Below are 17,797 nucleotides of genomic sequence, written 5' to 3'. Positions count from 1 at the left end.
GGGAGTCGGAGCTTTCAATGAGCCTACATCGCACCACTGCACTCCAGCCGAGGTGACAGTGCGAGACTCCATATCAAAAAGAAAAAAAAAATTAACAATATGCACCTCCACAAGTTGTTCTCCAAGTACCTTAAAACACAAATATATTTAATAAAAAAAACCACTTCTAATTTGTGTTTTTGACATAAAATGAATGAAGGTATAATTTTGAGGACTCAGTAAGTGAAATAGTGGAGGTAAATTATACAGGAGTAAAGGTTTTGTATGTTACTGAAGGTAAGCTATTGTAACTTTAAAAATGTTATAACATTAGAATGTTCCATACAATTGTCACAGCAACCACAATTAAACAAACAAGCACAAAGGAGTAACAGGCAGGAAGAAAGCTTTCTGTTCTACACCAGAAGGTTGTGGCTGTGGATTTAGCTATCCTCACCTGAGGCTACTGAGCAAGCTATCATGCACCATAGCATAGCTGCTATTTCACACAATTTTCACTACACCAGTGGTGATGAAATAGAAGAGGTTCATCCATACGCAGAAGCTGGTGAAGAACTGGAGGCAGAAAGGAGTGACTATGTGGTAACACAACTGAAAAAATGTTGGCACAGCAACTGCTCCAATCCTGTGTCTTTCCTCATGGCTTCCCAGGAGTTTGAGGTTGAAAGTATTTTTGACAAAAGACAAGATAAAAATGGGAATACAGAGTATTTGATTCGGTGGAAAGGTTACAACAAACAGGATGACACTTGGGAACCAGAGCAGCACCTCACAGACAGTGAAAAATGTATACATGATTTTAATAGATGAAAGACTGAAAAACAGAAAAAACTGACATGGACTAGAACCAGTAGAATTTTTTCAAACAATGCCAGAAGAAGAACTTCCAGATCTACAAAAGCGAGTTATTCTAAGATATCTCCTAAAACGCTAGTGACTGATAAACACCACAGATCCAAAAACAGCAAGTTATTTCCTGCCAGCAAGATCGTTAGGAGAAAGGCAGCTTCAATTCTCTCCAACACACAGAATATGGAGATAATAAATTCAACTATCAAGACCCTTGCACCTGACAGCCCCTTTAACGACAAGAAAACTGTGAGTGGCTTTCAGAAACATAAGAAACTGGACCCTATTGCAGCAGATCAGCAGGACACGGTGGTCTTCAAGGTGACACAAGGGAAACTCCTCCAGGACCATTTTTCACGTCCTGGTGCAGAACAAACTGGAATAGAGAACAAGACTCAGATACACCCACCAATGTCGCAGATGTATGGCTCACTTACTGCTTCCATGGCCACAGGTTCAGTTACCCAAAAAGGTATAGTGGTATTAATAGACCCATTAGCAGCCAATGGAAGAACAGACATGCATACCTCAGTTTCAGAGGTGAAAGGTGGGCAAAGAGATATTACTGATGACAGCAGAGACCAGCCTTTTATCAAGAAGATGTAATTTACCATAAGGTTAACAGAAAGTGCCAGCACTTACAGAGATATTGTAGTGAAGAAAGAGGATGGATTCACCCAGATAGTGCTATCAACTAGATCGACAGAAAAAAATGCACTGAATACAGAAGTAATTAAAGAAATGGTTAATGCTCTGAATAGTGCTGCTGTGGATGACAGCAAGCTTGTGCTGTTCAGTGCAGATGGAAGTGTCTTTTGCTGCAGTCTTGATTTTGGGTACTTTGTGACGCACTTAAGGAATGACAGAAACAGAGCAAGCTTTGAAATGGTGGACACCATCAAGAACTTTGTGAATACTTCTATTCAATTTTAAAAGCCTATTGTTGTATCAGTCAATGGCCCTGCCATTGGACTAAGTGCATCCATCCTGCCTCTTTGTGATCTCGTGTGGGCTAATGAAAAGTCTTGGTTCCAAACCCCTTATACGACCTTTGGACAGAGTCCAGATGGCTGTTCAACTATTACATTTCAAAAAATGATGGGTAAAGCATCTGCCAATGAAATGTTATTTGCTGGGCGAAAGCTGACAGCATGGGAGGCATGTGCCAAATGTCTGGTTTCTCAGGTATTTTTGAGTGGAACTTTCACCCAAGAGGTTATGATTCAAATTAAGGAGCTTGCCTCATATAATCAAATTGTACTGGCAGAATGTAAGGCCCTTGTTCACAGTAATATTAAGTTGGAGCTGGAACAGGCCAATGAGAGAGAGTGTGAGGTGCTGAGGAAGATCTGGAGCTCAGCCCAAGGGATAGAATCCATGTTAAAGTATGTTGAAAATAAAATTGATGAATTTTAATTGTCAGTCTGTCTGCTCAGGACACAAGAACTAAGCTGAACCAAATGCATCATGAGTTGCAAGATGCCCTAATCCATCTTCATAGCCCAAAACAGTTTCACCCATAGCTAAGGTTTGGAAACAGAACTGGAAAGGTCCAAACTAGGTATTTAAATGGTCACATAATTTTTAAGCACTGTAGCTTTAAAAGAAGTAATAAAACAGCTTGTTTGCCCAAATGTGTTTGTATTGTGCTCACATAAGCCCAAATATAAAAGCAGATTGTTGGATACTAGATTCTTCTTGCAAGCTCTAATATGTATCTATGGCTACTACTATATATAAGACCAGAGTTGTGTTTTATTGGGTGTTTATGACAGAGAATCCTGTAATAATGTTGATTTTTCTTATTTTTTTATCCTAGAATACTGCTACTGGCTTACAAGGCAGCCTTAGCTTCCCTCCCAAAAAAGACACAGAACTGTCAGAGATGGTGCCTTTAACTTTACACTGGCACAAACACTTCAGAGACACACAATTATAAATTAAAAGACTTCTCTTTTAGAATGAATATTTCTGGAACAAAATTCACTGATGATCATTCTCCTAAACTGAACATAGGACTAGAATTTGTGGTGAGATATCACTTGATTTTCTTTTCTTTTATATATGTCTAGTTCTTACCCAGTTAACAAAAGAAAACTTTATCTCTCTAAGGTAAAACTTGCTGCACCATATTAGTGAATTATGGAATCACTTTGGTGGAAATATCCAGGTTTTAATGTTTGTAATGTGCAGATTTAGGTTACCTTAGAGTATGCTCTAGTTAATAAGTTAAAATTCTGGACACATTATTAAAGGCAGAAACTTCTTTCAAAACAAAGACCCCTACACTCTGTATGACTTTTAAAATTATCAGTGTCTCTTTTTATGAGCACACAATTTTCTAGAACACTGTATGTGTTCAGTTACCCAAAAGCTCTATGAATACTGTCTTGCTGGTTTTTATCAAGGCTCCATTACATAGGCATAGTTGAATAATCCACTGGCCACTGGTGATGAATGTCATCTTTTCCACAACATCTCTAGGGTGTCGCTTCACCAGCCAACAATCTCTGCGGATGATGGCACCTTTGTGCAAGTTTCCCTTGAGCCTTCTTGTCTAATTTTAAACACCCATCTTACAGGCAGCACTCAGCTCAAACTATGGGCTTAGCTTTCAGTTTTCTATGGATGCACCAGGCACAGAATGGAGGCAGATGCATGAGTGAGTGTTGGTTGAGTTCCATCACTGCACAGAGCTTTACATGTTTTCTGTGATGAGGTAAGCAGGTAAGGTGCTGGTAAAGGTGACAGTTCCCTGAAAATATTTAGGTGAATCAGGCATAGCACAAGCTTTCTTTTCTGCAGGCACTGAAGAATGCAGTGGCATCCGGAAATGAAGAAATGCCAGAAAATGCAAAGACCTAAAGACGTCGTCTCAGCCCTGGCTTGGGAATGGTTTAGATCTGGGATATCTAAAGGGCGAATGTCCTGCTTTCTTTTTTCTTTTTCTTTTCTTTTTTTCTTTTTCTCATCTATGGGATCACTATGGCTTAAATTAGGTTTTTCAAAGTGCTCTGTCTCTCTTTCTACTGGAAATTAGGATTTGTGTTTTCTTCACTCTTTCTGTCTTTCACTGCTTTTTATTTATTATGACATGCTATGGAAGAAATGTGTTTTGGCCCAGAACCTTTCTGTTGACTGTAGGGCTGTTTGTCAGAAGCAGTAAGATTTTGGCTTAGCAATAACATAACGTCTTCCTATTTGAGACCAAAAAAAAGGCTAGATATTAAAAAGGCTCTATATATTTATTGATGTATCAGAAAACTTCCCCAGGTCTTACTTTATTTGTTTAAGGTGCTGTAATGAAAAAGAAACTTGCAATTTACTGGCACCTCATTCATTGGGCATTTCCTATAGGGGTAGTAATGAACATGGAGGGTCGGATGTAAAAACTGGAAAAGCTGATGACGGTGTGACTAAAAATTCTCTACATTAAGAAGATGAGAAAACCTGGAGTAACAAAATTTGATTTTGATTGTTTCCAGGGAGAATGTTTCTCTAAAATTTGGGAGTTGTTTCTTGTGGGCTCTTCTGATATGACTGCTAAGAAGGCATGAACAATTTTACAATATTTACAAAGATGTGGGTTGTTTCACGGAGCAAAAAGCCTTGCACATAGGAAATTTCAAACAATGTGCCTTCATCCCTCAGAAACTATCTAGGTCTTCAGTATTATTGAGAAAAGAAAGATACGTAGTTGTGGTGTATTAATAGTAAAATTTCCACAGGCAGCGAAACAGCCTGGACTATCAGGCTGCAGACAGAAATTTAAGAATCCTGCACAATCCTGTGGCCCAAGCAAATAATTTTTTAAAAAGCCCAACTTTTTGTGTGTGTGTGCTTAAGACATGCCCACAGAGACTCAGATAAAAAAACAAGACCCCACATTAAAATGTTGTGTCTTTTGTGTAACCAGATTGCTTCCAGGAAATAGTCTCTCTTTTTTAGAACATGTACATATTGGACTCCAGTGTGTTACAAAGGGCACCTTATATTACTAAACATGCTTCAGGCTCTGAGCCAAATTTCAGTAAATTATCATTTTAGCCTCTGGACCCATGCCAAGGTCCTCGGCCATCCTTTCACTTTAGCTCTTGTGTGGCTCAGGGCCAAGTTCTTGAGCCAAGCTGAGTCATTGCATCAGGTACTAATATTTCCAGGCACAAGGACCCAGAAAAGATGAGTAGCGCTTTCTTCAAAACTAGTTACTACGTTTTCTTTCTTCTGAGTCCATAAAAATATCAGACTCTTTCTCAGAGTGGGCAACTAACTCTACTCCACCAGAAGTTAACATATTAAACATTTGCTATCATCTCACCTTTTGCATTCATAATTTTTAATTTTCCTGAGATTAAAAAATCTGTGTGTCACCTAAAAATGAGAGACTGATAGATTTTGGTTCTCTAGGGCACAGCCACGTTTGTCTATGGTTCATGGACTGGGAAAGGCTTTAATTAAAAAGGTCACTAGTAGCTGGGCAGGGCGGCTCATGACTGCTATCACAGCACTTTCGGTGGCCAATGCAGGCAGATCATGAGGAGATCGAGATCGAGATGACCCTGGCTAACATGGTGAAGCCCCCATGAAGTCTATTAAAAATACAAAAAAAAAAGCTGCTTGTGGTGGTGGGCACCTGTGGTGAAGCTACTTGGTAGGTTAAGGCAAGAGAATGGCATAAACCCCGGAGGTGTAGCTTGCAGATACCCAAGATCACTCAAGTGGGCTCCAGCTTAAGCAACAGAGTGAGAATCCATTAAATAAAAAAAGTGAGTAGGAGTGCAATTCCAAACTATTGACGTTCATATCTGCAGCTTGTCCTCTATTTGCATTCATATCTGCAGCTTGTTCTTAGTTTTTGTTTGTTTTTGTTATTTGTTTTTCTTTTTTTAATTTCTGAAGAGCAAAGAAAGCTCTGGGCAAGTGCCAGGTAAAATCCGATAGATTGCCTGCCATTCTTACAAAGCTTAGGAGAAAGGGATGTTGGGAGAGACATTGGCAGTCTTCTTTCACCCTCCACTGTTGAAAATGTTGCCTCTGTTCCAACTATTTTCTTTCACAGAGGATCCAGCTGTCATGTAGGACTGAAAGGATATCTAAGTTAATTGAAGATTTCTGGTTAAGACTATACCACGGCATTTTGTGAAGGCCTCAAAACGAACTCCAGTTTCTGACAGCCTATGAGAGTGTTGCCACCAAAAATTTCAGGCTTTTCTGTGGAATTTGTTTATTTCTTTTTTGTCATTGTATGGCTAATGTCCCTCCTGTTTCTTCTTTGTATGCAATGTTGTGATATGGAGATGTAAGCTCACTGATAAAAGTCAATCATTAGAAACATAATTCAAAGAGTTGCTATTTTGTGATTTTTTTTCTTTCAAATAGGAAGAATTCAAAATTGTGGTCTAAAAATTTTTATTTGATAAGGATCTTTTTGTCTGCCAATGATAGATATTCACTTCGCTGTAAGGAATGGCATACATTCAAATAAAATTTCTCTTTTTGGCTGGTTATTTCTCTTTAAAAAGCTCCACAAAATCATATATATCTAAACAATTTCTTTGTGAGATGCATCTTTTTTCTGCAGAGACACACACTGTGGGGACAGGTGATAGAGCGTTAAACTTCTTTTTCTAAATTTTGAGAATATAAACCTGGGATTCAGCATTTTCATGGAATATTTTAGATCTTAAAATGCAACCTAGTGAAATTATTTTTTTCTCTGTGGGGAAGCCTTGCCAGTACTTTGCACAAAACCCTTGGTTTTCTAACTCCTCTCTCTCCTATATCTCTCTAACAGTAATAAGACTCTGTGACCTATCAGTAAACAGAAAATTTCCACTTTCAATAATCAGAAAGAAGATGCCTTTGAGAGAAACATTTTAGCTAAGTACTGTCTTATGAAAGCCAGCCATATGAGCTTTACTTGTTTTAAGGCACACCTTCTTCCTCCAGCAGCACTGACATTTAAACTAACAGAAAATTTTATGTTTCAAAATCAATAGATCTTATTTCCTGCAATTTCAATATTTTTTCTAGTCCATAGCAAGGGAAGCCACAAATAGCATTAAAATTCTTACTCTGTACAAGTGTCTTGCTAGAATCCAATGACTATACCATCTTTTTTTTAGATTCCCAAGTTACTTTGGTTATCCTCTGGGTTGAGTAGGCTTAAGAAATCAACAAAGAGTCACCAGTGGAGAGCTAAAGCCTGTGCAGGTAAACATTACTTGTCCTGCTGTCTATATCCTCCAGAACTGTTGGTGAAGGTTTAGCTTGCATCCATGGGGGACAACTATGTCAGTCATCAGACTCAGAAAAGACAAGAGGAATGCAAAAACAAGGAATATCCTATCTTTCTATTCAGTCAGGGCCATTTCAAAAGGGGGAAAAAGATAATAGGAAGATTTTTTTCCATATTTCTTCAGTAACTTTACAAGCTATCTGCAGTGTGCACCTCCCTAGATTACTGTCTGAAACACAGAAATTTCATTGACTGTGAGATGCTGAAAAAAGAAAGTGGCTTATTTATGTATTTATTGCTCAAGGGCATGACAGCCATAACAGCTCCAGGACAGACACTCCTAGCTTTCTGAGGGAAGTATTCATTTTAGTACTATTCAACAGGTACCTCTTTTCTTCGGATGGCAAACAAAAGAGTTTGATTTTTTCTTTTTTTCTTCAACCTTACTTTGACTTGGGAGAAAACCCAGATGTTTCTAGGCATGGTAAAACTGACTTTGCCCTCTTGGCAGTCATAACAGGCAAGTTTCAAAGAGATAATTCATTAAAGTCAGAGACAAGCCCCCGAGGTAAACTAAATTATATCCTCTAAATGCCATATGTGCCACCCTCATTTAGAACCTCCAATAGCCATTTCATCATCTTGTCTTATTGTGCCACTTCAGAAACCCCAACCTCACTGTTGCCCCTGCAGGAAATACTCCATAGATGTGATACTTGTATAGTAGAAGTTTTCTTCTCATTGTAGGAACTTAGACAAAAAAGTGAAAAACATAATTAAATGTCCCCTGATGACCCCAGTGGACATACAGAGATATTTCAAAATCTAACTCAAGTGCTTAATCATATCTGAATAGATGATACATTACTACTAAACCAAACCCTAACTGTTGCCCTGAAGCATGCAGCTTTACAGAGAGCAGAGTTATCCATGGATGAACCACATGTCTTTTACAAAATCTTGAAAAAGGGAGGGTGAAAAGGAAAAAAAAGTTGAACTGATAACGGAATTATTATTCATAATAGGAAAGGATGAAGTGCTGAAAACTCTATTGGAATCTCATTGATCCTATAGCGGAGTAAAAAAAAAAAATAGTGAGCCTACTGGAAGGCTTATTATTGAACAGAACAAAACCTCATAATTACTCTAAACTATTCATAATAGGTTAAAAACACATAAAATTATAGAGGCTTTTTTAAAATCCTGAGAGAGGTTTTAGTGAAACCCATGTTCCTAACTCCCTATTGAGTTAAGATAAAGTTAATCTTAAGAGAAAAGTTTATTACTGAAGCAGACCCTGACATCAAAAGAAAGCTGCAAAAATATGTCCTAGGTTCAGATAATATTGTTCTTTTAACAAGACACCACAATATAACAGCCTTTCTTTCATTTCAGATAACACTAAGAGTCTTTTCTTTTACATTTAAGAAGATTAAGAACTGTATACAAAGGAAACTGTTTGGAGCTAAAGTTTAAATAAGTGGCAAGAGAAGCTCTCTGCCAGTAGAGATAGAAGCTTGAATTAGTTGTCCACTGGGGTTTAACGTTTTTATGGCCTAAAAAATAAAGATATATACTTAGTTTGCAAGCTGTCATAGAGAATGTGTGACTTAGCTTTGCCCAGGCCCAGGACCTATTAGACAGCTTAACTCACGCACTTTGCCTGGGAGCAGTCTGAAGTGGTAATTTGCAAAGACTGCTTAGCTTGGCACAGGACCTAAAGTAAAAGCTTGTCTTGGGATGCTGGCTCAGGAATAATCAGAGATTGAAATAATGATTCATATGGGTTGAGCAACCAGTCAAATACAAAAAGAAATATTTCAGCCAGTACCCACTAGATCCCACTGGGTTTATGCCCACAAAACCAAAAAAAAAAAAAAACCAAAAAAAAAACTTTATTTTCGGAAAGCCCTCTGAGTATACAGAAAACAGCATGCCTATGCCAGACACTGATTCCCAGTCTGAATGAGTGGGAGGTTTGTACAAGATTTTATCTGAATGGACTGAAAGTTCTGTTATCTGTGTTGCTACAGCCATGCTATCAGGCACAACCTTCTGTGTTAGATCCCTTATTGATGCCTACACTTTTTTTTGGTCTGATTATTACATTGGAATCAGGCCCTTATCTGTTGATTGGGAGTCTTCCAGAAACCATTTCCTTGCTGTTTTCATATGGAAAGCTAGCTAAGTTGTCTTTGTCTTCCCTCAGAAATGAAAACTCTAACTTCTCTTAGGAGACTGGGCATTGGTCTTTCTGGATGCTTTCTGCTGGAGAAGAGTGTTGTGTAGAAAACAGTAGGTAGGATTCTACTGAGAGTTGGTGTAAGTGTTTGTAGAAGAAAGACATGTTAATGCATGGTTTAATTTGCATTATATTTTAAGGTGTGATAGACTTAAGGCAAAAAAAGAAAACCAGCTTCAATTATTAGAAAAAGCACATCACAACTAGACAAGAAGAGTAAGAACAGCTGAAATTCTTCAAGGCTGCTAACACGACTGAATAATTGTGGCTATAATTATACCTATTAAGATTTTGTTACATGAGACCGGTTTAGTTAGCTTTCTTATTTGATCCTTTAAAGCAAAAATTCTGTTACAGGAACCGTATTTTCTCTTATTATCAGAAAATATTTGTGGAAGGCATTTCCAGAATTAGAATATTGTTCTAGATTTCTCTATTACTCATATCTTTCTGTTTTCCAAAATCTGTAGCTGGACCTCACGGGTTGGCTACCAGAAAAAATATTTTTAAAAAAAGGTTAATTAAAATTGTAGGAAAACCTTAAAAACAACTTATGAAGTGAGAAATTGATGATAGGGGTGTGACAGGCTTTGAGATACATATCTTTGTTCTAGTCCTAATTTTTGTTAAGAATGAATCATGATAAAATTTAGTCATTGGCAAAACAGACTTGCCTTACACTTAGCCAGACAATTTTTGAACAGTGCTGTGAGAAATACATTTACATGGGCTTTCCTCATGGGTTTTTATGAATCTCTACTCTACAAGGAATCTTAAATAGGACATTATAAAGCTGCGTGCAACCACAGGTATGACCCTTAGAAACATATTATTTGGATAAAGTCCTCTATTTTTTGAGATTCCAAGTTCATGTGGTTCCTAGGCCTGATAGAAAGTTACCACAGATTAGAAAACCTGTATTGGGACTGTGTAAACAAAGTATAAGGCTGGGTTTCTTAGACGGCTTTTATTGGTTCTAAAAGTCAGATGTAATTCATTAAAGAAGGCACACTCTACCAGTCAAAGCCTTAGAAAAGCAACCAGCTTATTCTATTGGGTTATGTTGCAAATGAAAACATATTTTTATTGCACTGAATAAAACAGTTACATTGTTGTAAGTTAAGAATAATTACACACACTTTCCGAATTTTAGGGGAACTAGGCATAGAGCAAAAAAACATGTTCCAAGTTTTGTTAACAGGAGTATACCAATTGACAGTGTTAAAATCTTTAACTAGTTTAAAAGAAAGTGCACTTGACTTTAAAAAACAAAACAAGAATTAGAAATGTTCTAAAATAAAGGTAAAGAGATTTCTTCATTCTTCTGTTAGTTTAGTCTATTTTAACATTTGTCCTACTTGATATTTATAAGCATTTTAGCTATCCCTAAGTTCTGTAAATTTTCCTGTAATAAGAAAACCTACAGTTAAGAACAGCTGGTAAAGCTCTACAGCTAATTTTAAACCATTATTCTTGATGAAGATTAAATCTCTGTAAATGGCAAAATGTCTAGAGTGGTTAGAAACAGAATAGGCAAAGACATTTGATTACTTCCGTGGTTTACAACAGCTTAACATAATCACCTTAATTAAAATTGATAGCACATATTCAGATCTTAAGAACATGAAGAACCCATGTGCTTTTGAGACTTGTGTTAATATTACTCACTAAAATATATTCTGAAAAAATAAAATATTGCCATCAAAATCACATGTGTTTAAATATATTTTATAATCCACTTTAATTTTTCCTTTATTCCCCAGGGGCTCTCTGAGGCATCCAAAACACAGCTTTCAGAAAATACATCCTTGAGGTTAAAATTTTATTCTGGGAAGGCTGCCAAATATTTTCGATGATTAAGACCTTTAATGTTATGATATCCAATTCCAGATTTCCATAAGTCATTGGTGTTGCCAAAATACAGTTGGTAGAAATGTTTGAAAGGGCAGAAACATTTTTATCAGCCTTCAATATTACATAATAAACCCTTTCTGAAAGACAAATTTTCCTTTTGTAGTTCTCCCCTAATATTAAACCCAAACTTAATGAAATCTTATGTAAAATTATATTTAACCTTAGAAAGTTTGACAAACAAGTGAAATTTGCACAAACTATTACAACATTTTAACAAACTTCTACAAATTTGCTAAAGAGAAGATTAATGTCTCCAGAAATTTTTGTTGTGGTTTCACTTCAATGCTTAACGGCAGAAATAAACATAAAATCCTTTTCAACCTAGCGTCTGAGTTGGCAGAGTTTTCTTTTGCAAGATTAATTTTTTTAAAGTTATTTTCAAAATTTGTGTAAACAGTTAGCTTTATTTTACTTAATTAAAGAAAATACTTTACCTCTAGGAAAAATGTACATTTCCATGCCTTTCTAGAATTTATTTTCACTACAAACAAATTTTACTCCAATACCACACCTGTAGATTAAATTTATACACAGTATTCTCAATTACACATACACAGTATTCTCAATTACACATTATAATAATATCTTTAACAATTAATAACTTCAGGGCAGCCAGAGAGAAAGGTCGGGTTACCCACAAGGGGAAGCCCATCAGACTAACAGCGGATTTCTCAGCAGAAATTCTATAAGCCAGAAGAGAGTGGGAGCCAATAGTCAACATTCTTAAAGAAAAGAATTTTCAACCCAGAATTTCATATCCAGCCAAACTAAACTTCATAAGTGAAGGAGAAATAAAATACTTTCCAGACAAGCAAATGCTGAGAGATTTTGTCACCACCAGTCCTGCCTTAAAAGAGCTTCTGAAGGAAACACTAAACATGGAAAGGAACAAATGGTATGAGCCACTATAAAATCATGCCAAATTCTAAAGACCATTGAGGCTAGGAAGAAACTGCATCAACTAGTGAGCAAAATAACCAGCTAACATCAAAATGACAGGATCAAATCCACATATAACAATATTAACTTTAAATGTAAATGGACTAAATGCTCCAACTAAAAGACACAGATGGGTAAATTGTATAAAGAGTCAAGACCCAGCAGTGTGCTGTATTCACGAAAACCATCTCACGTGCAGAGACACACATAGGCTCAAAATAAAAGGATGGGGGAAGATCTACCAAGCAAAAGGAAAACAAAAAAAGGCAGGGGTGGCAATCCTAGTCTCTGATAAAACAGACATAAAACCAACAAAGATCAAAAGAGACAAAGAAGGCCATTACATAATAGTAAAGGGATCAATTCAACAAGAAGAGCTAACTATCCTAAATATATATGCACCCAATACAGGAGCACCCATATTCATAAAGCAATTCCTGAGTGACCTAGAGATTTAGACTCCCACACAATAATAATGGGAGAATTTAACAATCCACTGTCAACAATTGACAGATCAATGAGACAGAATGTTAACAAGGATATCCAGGAATTGAACTCCGCTCTGGACCAAGCAGATCTAATAGACATCTGCAGAACTCTCCACCCCAAATCAACAGAATATACATTTTTTCAGCACTGCACCTCACCTATTCCAAAATTGACCACATACTTGGAAATAAAGCTCTCCTCAACAAATGTAAAAGAACAGAAATTATAACTGACTGTCTCTCACACCACAGTGCAATCAAGCTGGAACTCAGGATTAAGAAACTTCCTCAAAACTGCTCAAGCCCATGGAAATTAAACAACCTGCTCCTGAATGACTACTGGGTAAATAACAAAATGAAGGCAAAAATAAAGATGTTCTTGGAAACCAATGAGAACGAAGACACAACATACCAGAATCACTGTGACACATTCAAAGCAGTGTGTAGAGGGACATGTATAACACTTAATTGCCCACAAGAGAAAGAAGGAAAGATCCAAAGTTGACACCCTAACATCACAATTAAAAGAACTAGAAAAGCAAGAGCAAACACATTCAAAAGCTAGCAGAAGGCAAGAAATAACTAAAATCAGAGCAGAACTGAGGGAAATAGAGACACATAAAACCTTTCAAAAAACTAATGAATCCAGGAGCAGGTTTTTTGAAAGGATCAACAAAATTGATAGACTGTTAGCAAGACTAATAAAGAAGAAAAGAGAGAAGAATCAAACAGATGCAATAAAAAATAATAAAAGGGATATCACCACAAATCTCACAGAAATACAAACTACCAACAGATAATACTACAGACACCTCTACACAAATAAACTAGAAAATCTAGAAGACATGGATAAATTCCTTGACACATACACCCTCCCAAGACTAAACCAGGAAGAAGTTGAATCTCTGAATACACCAATAACAGGCTCTGAAATTGTGGCAATGATCAATAGTTTACCAATCAAAAAGAGTGCAGGAACAGATGGATTCACAGCCAAATTCTACCACAGGTACATGAGGAACTGCTACCAATCCTTCTGAAACGATTCCAATAAATAGAAAAAGAAGGAATCCTCCCTAATTCATTTTATGAGGCCAGCATCATCCTGATACCAAAGCCAGGCAGAGACACAACAAAAAAAGAGAATTTTAGACCAATATCCTTGATAGACATTGATGCAAAAATCCTCAATAAAATACTGGCAAACTGAACCTAGCAGCACATGAAAAAGATTATCCACCATGATCAAGTGGGCTTCATCCCTGGGATGCAAAGCTGGTTCAATATATGCAAATCAATAAATATAATCCAGCATATCAACAGAACCAAAGACAAAAACCACATGATTATCTCAATAGATGCAGAAAAGGCCTTTGACAAAATTCAACAACACTTCATGCTAAAAACTCTCAATAAATTAGATATTGATGGGACATATCCCAAAATAGTAAGAGCTATCTATGACAATACCCACAGCCAATATCATACTGAATGGGCAAAAACTGGAAGCATTCCTTTCGAAAGCTGGCACAAGACAGGGATGCCCTCTCTCACCACTCCTATTCAACATAGTGTTGGAAGTTCTGGCCAGGGAATTTAGGCAGGAGAAGGAAATAAAAAGTGTTCAATTAGGGAAAGAGGAAGTCAAATTGTCCCTGTTTGCAGATGACATGATTGTATATCTAGAAAACCCCATTGTCTCAGCCCAAAATCTCCTTAAGCTGATAAGCAAGTTCAGCAAAGTCTCAGGATACAAACTCAATGTACAAAAATCACAAACATTCTTATACACCAATAACAGACAAACAGAGAGCCAAATCATGAGTGAACTCTCATTCACAGTTGCTTCAAAGAGAATAACATACCTAGGAATCCAACGTACAAGGGACATGAAGGACGTCTTCAAGGAGAACTCCAAACCACTGCTCAATGAAATAAAAGAGGATACAAGCAAATGGAAACACATTCCATCCTCATGGGTAGGAAGAGTCAATATCGTGATAATGGCCATAATGCCCAAGGCATTTTAAAGATTCAAGGCCATCCCCATCAAGCTACCAATGACTTTCTTCACAGAATTGGAAAAATCTACTTTAAACTTCATATGGAACCAAAAAAGAGCCTGCATCGCCAAGTCAATCCTAAGCCAAAAGAACAAAACTGGAGGCTTCACGCTACCTGACTTCAAACTATACTACAAGTCTACAGTACCCAAAAGAGAATGGTACTAGTACCAAAACAAAGATATAGATCAATAGAACAGAAGAGAGCCCTCAGAAATAATGCTGCATATCTGCAACTATCTGATCTTTGACAAACCTGAGAAAAACAAACAATGGGGAAAGGATTCCCTATTTCATAAATGGTGCTGAGAAAACTGGCTAGCCATATGTAGAAAACTAAAACTAGATCCCTTCCTTACACCTTATACAAAAATTAATTCAAGACGGATTACAGACTTAAACGTTAGACCTGAAACCACAAAAAACCTAAGCATTACCATTCAGGACATAGACATGGCCAAGGACTTCGTTTCTAAAACACCAAAAGCAATGGCAACAAAAGCCAAAATTGACAAATGGGATCTAATTAAACTAAAGAGCTTCTGCACAGAAAAAGAAACTACCGTCAGAGTGAACAGAAAACCTACAAAATGGGAGAAAATTTTCGCAACCTACTCATCTGACAAAGGGCTAATATCCAGAATCTACAATGAACCCAAACAAATTTACAACAAAAAAAAAAACAACCCCATCAAAAAGTGGGCAAAGGACATGAACAGACACTTCTCAAAAGAAGACATTTATGCAGCCAAAACACACATGAAAAAATGCTGACCATTACTGGCCATCAAAGAAATGCAAATCAAAACCAGAATGAGATACCATCTCACAACAGTTAGAATGGCAATCATTAAAAAGTCAGGAATCAACAGGTGCTGGAGAGGATGTGGAGAAATAGGACCACTTTTACACTGTTGGTGGGACTGTAAACTAGTTCAACCATTGTGGAAGTCAGTGTGGCGATTCCTCAGGGATCTAGAACTTGCTATAAAGACACATGCACACGTATGTTTATTGTGGCATTATTCACAATAGCAAAGACTTGGAACCAACCTAAAGGTCCAACAATCATAGATAGGATTAAGAAAATGTGGCACATATACACCATGGAATACTCTGCAGCCATAAAAAATGATGAGTTCATGTCCTTTGTAGGGTCATGGATGAAATTGGAAATCATCATTCTCAGTAAACTATCGCAAGGACAAAAAACCAAATACCGCATATTCTCACTCGTAGGTGGGAATTGAACAATGAGAATACATGGACACAGGAAGGGGAACATACTCTGGGGACTGTTGTGGGGTGGGGGGAGGGGAGAGGGATAGCTTTAGGAGATATACCTAACGCAAATGACAAGTTAATTGGTGCAGCATACCAGCACGGCTCATTTATACATATGTAACTAACCTGCACATTGTGCACATGTACCTCAAAACTTAAATTATAATAATAATAAAATAATAAAAGAGCTCTGATAGCATATTATGTCAATGAGATCATGTCATATCACTGGACCTAGTAGCCAGGTGTTAAAACTTTTGCTTAAATTGTTTCCCATGTGTGCATTGTGAGACTCTTCTGTCAGGGCACTGCCAAAAAGAAATATTGTCACATATCTATGAGCCTATCCACTAGGTGATTTGTCTATTTTACTTGTGTTTTGCTCCCAAGGAACACTGTGACAACTTTTAATGTAGCATTTAGGAAATATGACTTCTCTCTCCTGCTAGGTCCTGTGCTCTAAAGAAGCAGGTACATGGTGCTGAATGCAAAACTTAAATAATGCAACTATGCTCTTTATTCTGGAGTCTGCCAAAAGAGGACATTATTAAATATTGTTGACTCTAACACCTTGAAGTTGCACCCACATGATATGACTCTTCTGACTTAGCACGGCCTGAAAAAGAGATTATAATGTATTCTCAGCTCAGAATCCTGGTGATGAGACTCTCCTACCTTGGTTCTTCCCACAGGAGAAATAGTGACATATACCTGGGTTCAGCTCACATGCACAAATACAGCTGTTATATCTAGACCCAGAAAGAGGAGATATTTTGACATTCTTAGCCAGTCTTATGGCCATAAGTAAAGCAATGTGTCTACTAATTGTATAAAGTTCACAGAGGACTATGACACTCAGGCATATGACATAAAGCCTGAATGGTACAAAGGATGTCGTAACACGGACAGCAACCCAGTGCTATTGTGACTCTAGTATATACACTCAGCTGATCCTACTGTCTTTCTCTCACAAGAATAGGCCCTACAAATAAGGTACTAAATCTCACACAAAATAGCTGTCAATATTTGAAACTCTTCCTCTCATACATGTGTCTGGTCCACAGGTCTTTCGGTGATGCATGATTCAGCACTCCTGTGAAGCTGTGACTTCCCTCCTGGAACACAATCTTAAAGTGGAATTGGGCATCTTATACATGGATCTTGCTCACTGTTGAGGTTGTGACTCCTCCACTTTGGCCCAAGTCATGGGGGGTGTTGACTCAAATACACAAACCTGGGACTTGTGTGGGATTGTGAAACTTGTATCTGAATATTTCCTAGTGTGTGATTAGGACATAAAAGTTAGTCCAGCTTCTGAACAACTTGACTCTCATTTTTAGGCCATAACCACAGATAAAACTGTGACATGCCTGGATCATACACCTAAGCATTGTTGCCTGGGCCTGCCTACAAATTGCACTTTTACATATCACTGGGACAAGCACCAAGGTGATTTGAATTATTTGCCTGAGTGCTGCTCAAGAAAAGCATTGTGGCTGATATCTAGGTCCATCAGGTAAGTGATGTGACTCCCTTCTACTGCCTTGGCCCTGCACTTATGGTGCATTGAAACACATAACTGGGTTCTGCACCCAAGTGGTGTGACTCTCCCTTTTGGGTTCTGCTAATGAGAAGCTTTGTAACATATCACTTTGCTCATCACCTAGCTCATGTTTCTCCTCTCTTATCTCGACCTGATCACAGGGAAGATTTTGACATATTGATAAACTCAGCGCCAACGTGTAGTCACTTTCTTACCTTGGTTTTGCACATAGCAGCC

At 37.5% G+C, this 17,797-nt stretch overlaps 1 pseudogene; it reads left to right on the top strand.

The window, feature by feature from the left end:
- Positions 1 to 426: 426 nt before the first annotated feature.
- LOC129053481 (testis-specific chromodomain protein Y 1-like) lies at positions 427 to 2,411 on the top strand (annotated as a pseudogene).
- The last annotated feature ends 15,386 nt before the right edge of the window (positions 2,412 to 17,797 follow it).

Source organism: Pongo abelii, chromosome Y (genome assembly GCF_028885655.2).
Source record: "Pongo abelii isolate AG06213 chromosome Y, NHGRI_mPonAbe1-v2.0_pri, whole genome shotgun sequence".
In the NCBI taxonomy this organism is placed as follows: domain Eukaryota; kingdom Metazoa; phylum Chordata; class Mammalia; order Primates; family Hominidae; genus Pongo; species Pongo abelii.
This window is presented reverse-complemented; position numbering and strand designations above follow the sequence as displayed.